This window comes from Petaurus breviceps, unplaced genomic scaffold (assembly GCF_028583685.1).
Source record: "Petaurus breviceps papuanus isolate PSGF00001 unplaced genomic scaffold, PetGlider_PUasm1.0 90881, whole genome shotgun sequence".
NCBI lineage: Eukaryota > Metazoa > Chordata > Mammalia > Diprotodontia > Petauridae > Petaurus > Petaurus breviceps.
In genome coordinates, this window is record NW_027187369.1 from 3,385,805 (window position 1) to 3,396,947 (window position 11,143).

Consider the following 11,143-nt stretch of genomic DNA (forward strand, 5'->3'; position numbering starts at 1 on the left):
TCTGAAATTCTCTTTTTGTTAATACATACACACACACACACACACACATATATATATATATATATATATCTCAAGTCTTTGATTCTTCATGGGACTTAGTATTCTAAGAAAACCACATCACTAGAAGAGGGGGATATTTTTCCTAATTATTTGTAAAGACTCTGGACAGGTTCATGAAGAGACCTTTTCTATAATTTGTTGCAGTATCTTCCTGTAACATTTTTAAAGTAGTCTGGAAAAAAAATCTCAGAATAGACACTGCTGAAAATAAAACCATGGAAGTGACCCAAGTTCAGCAAAATACTGAGAATACATATTACCTGAAACTTGAGCTTAATGAGAGCCTTAATTAGGGAAGGCTTAATTTAAGGTGTTAAAAAGTCATCTGGCTTAGGCTTTGAATTATGGTGTGTTGATATCCATTCAGCCAGAAGCTGTAATTATGAACCAGGGAGAGTCCCAATGAAAAGTTTCCTCCCACCCCCACAACAACTAAAATATTTCTGAAGAAGAATTAATGAAATTCTTTAGTTATTATGTTTGAAGAAGTCTAAGGACCATTTTTTCCATTAAAATAGTTATTCATCTCCATAATTGAGAATCCAAAGAAAGGAGAGGTGTGATCATTATTTTTAAGGCTGTAATATTCTGATGCCCATAGCAGAGAGTGGTCACTAATGAGATGGATATTTTTCTGTTTCCATTTTATTTTGCTTGAAAGACATATCTGTATTTATACTCAAGCACCTCCTTTTCCCCACCAAAGACTTCCAGAAGTCCAATGGTCTGCCTTTGAAAGGTGGTAGTGAGGGTCCTGTTCACTGGAGATATTGAAGCAAATGTTGGGGGGAAAACCTTGTCTTTAACAGTGCTGTAGTGGGCAATCTTTTTCATGCTGGAGTTATACTAGATGGTCAATGTCCCTTCCAACTTGGGGATTTTGTGATATTTCTAAGTATGAGTTTCTTGTTAGCTTCTTACTATATAGTATGCTATTGTAAGAGTAGCAACTGACAAGCTTTTTTAGCAAAGGAAAAATAAATCACATATCTAACCATCTGGCTAAAAAAGGGGCCCTGTCTTTTAACTAATAACAGCATGTTATCACTGAAGAAACAGCTCTTTCCCTGATGGGTATAATAAGGGAAGCACAATCACAGAATCAAAACATTATGCTTCTAGTTAATAATAGTATGCAGTTATACAGCATCTGAAAAATTGCAGAGTGCTTAAAATGTAAGAGGGGACTCTTATCTCACTGATGGAGACAAATGCCCTGCCCCATGTGAGGCACAGAAAGGAGTTGGTGAGAGCAAGGCAGTCCCAGATACACGAACTTTTAAAACTGGGTTTACAAAAATATTTTCTCATTTTATCTTCACAACAACCCTAGGACTTAGGTACTATTATTATTCCCAATTTACAGATGAGAAAACTGAGGTAAACAGGGGTTAAATGACTTGGCCAGAGTAAGATATCTAGTAAGGGTTTGAGGGAGAATTTTAACTCAGGTTTTCCTGGCTTCAAGCCCAGCACTCTATCTGCCTAGCCAGTTAGCCTTTGAAGGTCGATTTTGTGGTAGAGCAAATCTGGTTCACTTATGAACTGCTCTTCCTTTTTATGAAAGTTGATTAGAGTTCTTATTTTAATGAGCCTCTGAAGCAATGCCACAAGATTTCAAAGATGTCACCTGCCTTCTAAAAACACCTAAATTTAACTCTTGGCTTTATATCATCCATTTTTGTCCTCTTGGTCTTTTATTATCGGGATCTTATATTGTTTTATAAGACCCTAAACTTCTTGAAGACAATGGATGCTTCAATTTTTCCTTGGCACACCAACCACAGCAAGTATACACAGTTGGTGTTCAATCAAAATGCTCTGGATTCCTGATGGAAACTATCATCAGCACTTACTTAAAAGAGAAAGTGACTGTGGGTCTGATTATATGGACCACAAATTCATACACATCAAGAACACAATGGACATTTCAAAACTAATACTGACTCCACAAACAATCTCATTCTGGGAGACTAGATGTCAACTTCCATTTGGCTGTAACAGTGATTAAGTAACAAAAATAACATTTTTAAATGTTTCATACTTAGACCATTATTGTCCAATTAAAGGAGAGGATCACCAGTGGTAATTTGCAAGCTCTCCATGAGGAATGCATGTCTTTAACACATTTTTTCTCAACTGAGAAAAAAGAAAAAAGAAATATGAGTGTACATGGAAGGAAATTTATGTTATGGTTCTTGTGATGATTCAGATCTGGTAAACTAGAGAAATATAGAGACAACGAAAAAGTTCAAATACTATTAATATTTAGTGAAGATCCTAGAAAGAAATAGGAGAAGGGTGTGGAAACAATCTAGGGGCAGTGGCACCTGAAACAAGAGCCTGTCCTTTTGAAAATGTTGTAAGGTACCATCCCATGCTCACAGTAAAGCACATTTTTGAGAAAAGAATGAAGCCCTAAAATGTCTGCAGTGATTTTTGTTGTAAGAGGGTCACCTAATTCCCCCAAGGATTTCTTTCTCCCCAAATACAGTGACAGCCTCTTTAAGTGAAAATTGTATTTTATTTCAGTTCCTCAAAAAGAACAAGTCAAAATTCTGTTTGTAGAGACCATTTTACAGCTTGCTTTATGAAAACATATGATTTCTTTCAATATGGACCTCGTTATTTCTTCTTAACAATGGAGATCACAGATTTAAGCTCATCACAGGGTACCTAAACATGCTGATTTTATGCATTTATAGTCCACATATAAAGGATTGCCATTTGATGAAATGTGTCTTTAACACATTTTAAATAGGTGAGTATATTTCTTTCCTGGATTAATTTTCAGTATATTAGAATAAATATGAGGCAGACAAAAACAAGGATGGACAGATCATTTCAATTTTAAAGGGTCAATAGAGTAGGTATAAAACAATCTTGAAAAAATGCTGTTCTTTAGGTAGGAAAAATTCTGTAGCTGGGATTTAAATGCTACTGATTATTTTTTAATCATTAAGTAAGCCTTAAAACTTGGGGTACTCATCTCTACTGATAGTTATCAAAAGTTCAAAAGAACTTTATGGAGGAAGGGTAATGATCATGCTACTGACAGAAATGTAATATCCTCTGGGTGAAGAGAAAATTCCTTTTCTAGTCACCTACCTTGAAGGACCACAAACCCTGTCCTAAAGCTTTAGTATTTCGTGACTTGGGACTAACTCTCCTATGGGACTAAGTATTTAAATAATAAGGCACTTTTAGTTCTTAACAAGACAGTGATTTAAAAACATAAGACACTTTTCCATAATTTATTTCATGTAAAGTCAGGCAGTGCAAGTAGGATTATTTTCATTTTGTAGATAGGGAAAGTGAAGCTCAGAGAGGGGACAGTGATATGAGTTAAGATCTTCTGCTATAATCTAGCCTGTGGATTCACACGATTAAGAATCCTTAAGTGCTGGCAACTCTTAAAAGTATTAGATAAATGTAGTTCATCACGTTTATCACTGAACAGCTGTCTCCGTTATATGAGGTCCAGGGCTGAGGCATCTTATGCTACATTACATTGTTTAGAACACAAATGGGTAGCAACATTCCAGGAGATTTACCAATAACTGTCTACTTTGGGAGCAATAGAGAAAGTAGCTTTTCTGCACTTAGAGTTGAGGCCATTTGACAAACAGCCCTTCAAAACTGTGAAGAAGGAAAAGAGGGTCATTTGACTGGAACGATCTAGATTGGCTACTGACATTGGCCACGTTGACAAAATAATTGTTCAACTATCTATTTCACTGTGCGTTTGAAGATCTGGACTAAAGTGAGCTTGGCTAAGTTCATCTCCCATGAAATGTGAATGACATTTCCCATGAAAGGCTAAATTTAAAACCTCAAAATGCTCAAATTGGAGAGCACACTGAAGTCCTTCTGGGTGAGCAAACTTGAAATGCCTGAGGGTAACTGTGAGTCTACACAATGCCAAAGTGAAAGTGAACCGAGAATGACTTATACACATCACTGGCTCTGGCCAAGAGCCATGGAGTGAACAGAACAGTGGGACATCTAGAAAAATCAAGTGGATGGGGTGAACTGACCAGATTAACCACCAAGAACTCTCCTTTGTTTGTAGAGATTTAAATTTAAATCAAACACAGAGTTGCAAAGTAACTACTGTGTGAAGATTATGGTTCAGAGATAGGGGGGAGCTAAATGATTAGGTAAGATGTAGTTCCTGCCCACATGGAGTTTACAGTCTAGTAGGGAGATATGGCATATAAATAAATGATAGAAATAACACATATGTGGGTGAGTCATACATGGGGGAAAAGTCATATATGGAGCTCTGTGGAGGAAAGATCGTTATTGACCAGGGAAGTCAGAAAGATTGGGATATAGGTACGAAGTAGGAAATCCACACGCAATAGTATGGGAAGGTAGGGAAAGGCATTCTAGGCATAGAGAGCAGGGATGTAGGAAAAGACAGAGCATGTACATAGACTTGTTGAGCTAATCAACTTGGCTAGAGCACCTAGTACACATAATAAGGACTATGAGAAAAGGCTGGAAAGGTAAGGTGGGATCTCAGTTATGGAATATCTTGAATTACAGGCTAAGTAGCTTGAGCTTTTATTCAACAGGTAATAGGGAACCATTTTAGGGTTTTCATGAATGTTTCAACGAACAGATCTATATAAGTAAGGAAGATTAATGTGACAGCAGTGTGAAGGATGGACTGGAAAGAGGGATATACCAATCCATCAAAGGTTCCAGGGGAGGATCTGTACTGTAGTGGTAACAGTGGGAATAGGAATGTAATAACTGGAGAACAGGATGGATGCAAGAGAACTGCAGTGGTAGAATCAAGATTTAGAAACTGATTAGGCAGCTAAGTGGTATTGTATATATGGGACCAGGCCTAGAGTCAGGAGAACCCGAATTCAAATTTAGCCTCAGACACTCATTAACTATATAACCCTAGGCAAGTCACTTAATCTCTGTTTGCCTCAGTTTCTTCAACTGTAAAATGGAGACAATAATAACATCGATCTCCCAAGGCTGTTGTGAGGATTAGGTGAGAAAATAACTGTAAAGTGATTAGTTAGCATAGCATCAGACACATAAGTGCTATAAAATATTCTCTAACAACAATAATATTGACAAAAATGACAGTGGTAGTAATGATATATGAATGTTAAGAGAGATGTGTTTTCTTGCACTGGAAATTAGAATAAAGGTGTATATGAAAGATTAATATAATCAAAGGGTTTTCATGAGAAGGAGCAAAGTTTGTTCCAGAGGGCAGCTAAGACCAATGGGTATCCATCCATTGGTGCTACAGAGGGACAATCTAAGTAAGAACTAATAATAACATCTGTTCCACTCTGGACTATATGATGAAGTAAGCTCTAGGTCACTGAAAATATTAAAACACAGGATGAATGGCCACCTATTTGAGACAATGGAGAAGGGATTTATACAGACCAATAAAGGTCAATGACTTCATGAAACAACAGGAAATACTAAAACGATGTCAAAATACTGAAAGAAATAGAAGACAACATAAGGTATCTCATGCCAAAAAGAAACTGAAAAGACATTAGGAAGAAAAAAGTTAAGAATCACTGAACTACCAAAATGCCATGACCAAAAGAAAAAAAAAAGAGAAGAGTCTTGACATCCTATTTCAAAAAATCTTAACAGAAAACTAGCCATGTGACCTTGGGCAAGTCACTTAACCCCAATTACCCTACCTTCCCTCCTCCAAAAAAAGTAAAAAAAAATCTTATAAGAAAACGGCTCAGATATCTTAGAACTAGAGAATAAAGGAGAAATTGAAAAAAATCTACTTATTGCTTCCTGAAAGAGACCCCAAAATGAAAACTCTACATTAGAGTCAGTATGTAGAACTTCCAGGTAAAAGAAAAAAACATGGCAATCAGAACCCAAATACTGAAAAAACCAGCTACCACTAAAAAAAACAGAGAACTTAGAATTTTTTAGAAGGCAAAAGATGTAAGCTTACAATGAAGAAAAACTGAGTATAATTCAACAGGAGAAAAAGAAAACCTTAATGAAATAGAAGATGTTCAAGCATTCTGGCTGAATGGATCAGCAATGAACAGAAATTCAGAAGTTCAAACACAGAAGTAAAGAGAAATATTAAAAAGGTAAACATGAGAGAACAACCATAATGGAGTCAATAAGGATAAAATGCTTACATTCAAATATGGGGAGAAGATACATGTGTCCCTCCTGAATCCTATTATTATTAGGGGTCATAGAGGGAATCTGATTAGACAGAAAAATGAGCACTGGTTCTGTTCTGTCTTGAGGATATTAAAAAAACAGAAAGAGAAGGGAAAATAAATACACTGGGTGGAGAGGGAGTAGAGATAGGAAGGTTACTGAAAATTATGTCACATAAACAGAGTGCCCAACTAGATATCTATGCAAATAAATGGGAGGAGGAGGTTTAAAGGTGCATAGTTGACCTTGAGCCTAAATCCCATCTGAATTAGTCAAATGAGGGAAGAATAAACACATACACACACACACACACAGAGTTCAGTACAGAAATACATTTCACTCAACATGGAAATATGAGCGGAAAGGGGGAAATAGAAGGAAGCTATATTAAGGCAGAGATTAGTTCTAAGCAAAACAAATTCTGACTATGAATATACAAAAATATTTAAAGTTTTTTTGAGATGGGAAAGAATGGGAATTGAAAGGGCAGTCTGTTAATTGGAAAATGGCTGAACAAGCTATGGTGTATGAATGTGACAGAATATGGAAGGTTTCAGAGAAACACAGGAAGACTGATAGAAGCTGAAGCAGAATGAGGTCAACAGAGTTAGGAGAACATTTTCTATTATGACAATAATAAGGTCAAGGAAATCAACTTTGAAAAAAATTAGGGATTTTGATCAGTATAACGACCCACTACAATTCCAGAAAACTACTAATGAAACATGCTGCTCACCTCCGGATAGAGAGAAAGATTCATCATGTGAAATAAGACACATTTTTGGGGACACAGGGAACGCAGAAAATTTTTTTTGCTTGTATGCATGTATATATGTGTGTGTATACACACAAACATATGTATATGTATGTTTAAAATTTTTATTTATTTTTACGTATTTTATAATTACATTAAACTGTAACATTATTTTTGAAAATTTTGAGTTCCTGATTATCTCCCTCCTGTCCCTCCCCCACCCATTGAGAAGGCAGGCTATATGATACAACTTACACATGTCCAGTCATGCAAAATATAGTTCCATATTAGTCATCCTACAAACACAGACACAGACACACACACACACACACACAAACAGAAAAAATAAAGTGAAAAAATATGCCTCAATCTGCACCCAAAGTTCATCAGTTCTTTCTGGAGACAGCATTTTTCATCGTGTTTCATTTGGAATTAATTGCCTTGGATCAGTGTCTTAATTAGAGTAGCTAAATCTTTCAGAATTGATCACTGTTATAATATTAATAATATTAACAACATATTCAACCATTCCTAATTCCTTCAATTTCTAATTCTTTGCTACTACAAAAAGAGGAGCTATAAATATTTTGTATAAATAGGTCTTTCTCCCTTTTCTTTTCTCTCTTCCAGTTATACATCTAGTAGTGGTATTGTTGGGTAAAAGAGTATGCACAATTTTAAAGCTCTTTAGGCATAGTTCCAAATTGTTCTCCAGAATGCATGAACCAATATACATCAACAGTGCATTAGTGTCATAACTTTTCCACATCCTCTCTAGTATTTGTCCTTTTCATTTTCTGTCCTGTTAACCAATCTGATAGATATGAGATGGTACCTCAGAGTTGTTTTAATTTGCATTTCTCTAATCAATAGTGATTTGGAGCATTTTTTTTTCATGCAACAACTGATAGCTTTTGTTTCTTCTTCTGAAAACTGCCTGTTCATGTCCTTTGATCATTTATCAACTGGGGAATGGCTCTCATGTTTATAAATTTGGCCAGCATCCTATATTTGATAAATGATGCATTTCTCACAGAAACTTGCTATAACCTGCCCCCTGCCAATTTCTTGCTTTCCTTATAATTCTGATGCATTGGTTTAGTGTGTAGAAATTCTATTAATTTCATGTAATAAAAGTTATCCATTTAACTTTCCAGGATCCTCCAATCTCTTTTTGAACATAAATTCTTCTCTTATCCATAGATCTGACATGGAAATTTTTATATGCTTCCCTAACTTACTTATATCATCCTTTATGTCTAAATCATTTACCTATTTTAAGATTATCTAGGTAAACAGTTGGTCTATGTCTATTTTCTGCCAAACTACTTTCTAGTTGTACCAAGAGTTTTGTCAAATGGTAAATTCTTACCCCATAGAAAGTAAATCTCTGGGTTTATTAAACACTAGATTACCATGATCATTTACTACAGCATATTGTGTACCTAATCTATTCCAATGATTTTCCACTCTATTTCTTAGCTAGTACCAGATTCTTTTAATGAGTATTGCTTTGAAATACAGTTTGAGATCTGGCGTGCTGGGTCTCCTTCCTCCAGATTTTTTCCCACTGATTCCTTTGATAGTTTTGACTTTTTTTTCTAGATTAATTTTGTTATTACTTTTTTACCTCTATAAAATAATTTTATGTTGTCTACAATTTTTAAAATTTTTATTAATATTTTATTTTCCCCAATTACATGCAAAAGCAATTTTAACATTCTTTTTTGTCTTCAAATTTTGAGTTCCAAATTCTCCCCTTTCCTTCCCCCTCCCCTCACTGAGAAGGCAAACAATTTTACATAGGTTGTACATGTGTAGTCATGCAAAACACATCTCCACGTAAGCCATACTGTAAAAGAAAACACAAACAAAACCCCCCAAGAAAAACAAAGAAAGTAAAGAAAAAAATATCTTTGATCTGCATTCAGTCTCTACCAATTCTTTCTCTGGAGATGGACAGCACCTTTTACCATAAGTCCTACAGAATTGTCTTGTATCATTGTATTGCTGAGAATAGCTAAGTTATTCATAGTAGATCATCATATAATATGTCTGCAGTTATTTTAAATGAAATTTCTCTTTCTTTCTCTTCCTGCTGGTTTTTGTTGGTAATATAAAGAAATCCTGATGATTTTGGGTGGGTTTATTTTATGTCCTGCAACTTTGCTAAAGTGGTTAACTGTTTCAAGTAGTTTTTTTTAGCTGACTCTCTAAGTATGCCATCATATCATCTGCAAAGAGTGATATATCTGTTTCCTCAATGACTATTTGTATTCCTTCCATTACTTTTTCTTATTGCTATAGCTAACATTTTTTTTTTAAAGCAATTGGGGTTAAGTAACTTGCTCAAGGTTATATGGCCAGGTGTTTCTGGGTGGGTGCTAACTGTCTGAGCCTAGATTCGATCCCCAGGTCATCCTGACACTGGGGCCGATGCTCTTATTCACTGTGCTACCTGCATAGCTAACATTTCTAATCCAATATTGACTAATAGTGTTGATAATGGACATCTTTGCTTGATTCCTGATCTTGAAGGCTTCTAGTTTATCCTTGTTACAGATAATGTTTGCTCTTGGTTTTAGATATATGCTATCTATCATTTTAAGAAAAGCTCCATTTACTCCTATGTTTTCTAGCATAGGAATCAGTATTGTTTTTTGTCAAAAGTTTTTTTTTCTGTGCCTACTGATACAATCATGTAATTTTTCCTTTTGTTACTGATATGGCCAACTATGCTTATAATTTTCCTAATGATGACCTAGTCCTATATTCTAGGTATAAATCTCACCTGATCATAGTTTATGATCTTTATGATATATTGCTATAATCTCCTTGCTAGTGTTTTATTTAAAACTTCTGCATCAATATTCATTATGGAAACCAGGCTATAGTTCTTTCTCTGTTTTTGTTCACCCTGGTTTAGGTATCTAAACCACATTTGTGGCCTTTTTTTGCCTTTTTTTGGAGGGGCAATTGGAGTTGTGACTTGCCCAAGGTCACACAGCTAACTTTTTGTGTTAAGTGTCTGAGGCTGGATTTGAACTCAGGTCCTCCTGACTCCAGGGCCGGTGCTCTATTCATTGTGCCAACTAGCCACCCCTCAAAACCATATTTGTGTCATAAAAGGAGAATCTAGTAGGATTCCTTTACTTTTTTTTTAATAGTTAATGTAGCATCAAGATTAAAAGTCCCTAAATGTTTGGTAGAAATCACTTTTAAATCCATCTGGTTCTTGGGATTTTTTTCTTATGGAGCTCAATGATGACTTATTGAAGTTATTTTTCTAAGATGGGGTTATTTAAATATTCTAGTTCCTCTTCTCTTAATTTGGGCAATTTATATATTTTTATATTTTGTAAAGATTAATCCATTTCACTTAGATTATCAGCTTTACTGGCATGTAACCAGGTAAAATATTTCCTAATTTTTAAAATTTCATCTTCATTGGTGGTGCATTCACTCATTTCATTTTTGAGACAGGTAATTTGTTTTTCTTCTTTAAATTCAAAATAACAACTTTTTTAATATTTTTTCTTTTTAGTAAAACCAGCTCCTAGTTTTATTTATTACTTCAGAGACTTTTTTCAATTCTTTTAATCTCTCCTTTGATTTTTAGGATTTTCATTTTGGTATTTAATTGGAGGCATTATTATTTTTTTTCTTTTTCGAGTTTTTTTAGTTGTATGCCCAATTCATTGATGTCTTTTTTCTCTCTTTTATTGATGTATACAGTTAGAGATATCAATTTTCCCCAAGTACTGCTTTGGCTACATACACAATTTTTGATGTGTTGTCTTCATTGTTTTCATTCTCTTTAATGAAATTATTGATTGCTTCTATGATTTGTTCTTTGACCCACTCACTCTTTAGGATTAGATTATTTATTTTCCAGGATTTTTGGAAAATGGAAAAAAGATGTCTTTATTGACAAAATGTTAGCAGGCAGGGGTGTCTCAAAACACTGGGGGACCACTGACAATGAACACAGACAACACATGTATTTATTCATCCACAGGTTCTGATGAAGATCCAACATTTCAAGTTGAATTGTTTTACTATTGCTTGTTATGTATATATGAAGATAACCAACTGTTATATACATGTCTAGCCTAAGAAAACGAAATAGTCCTGCATCCT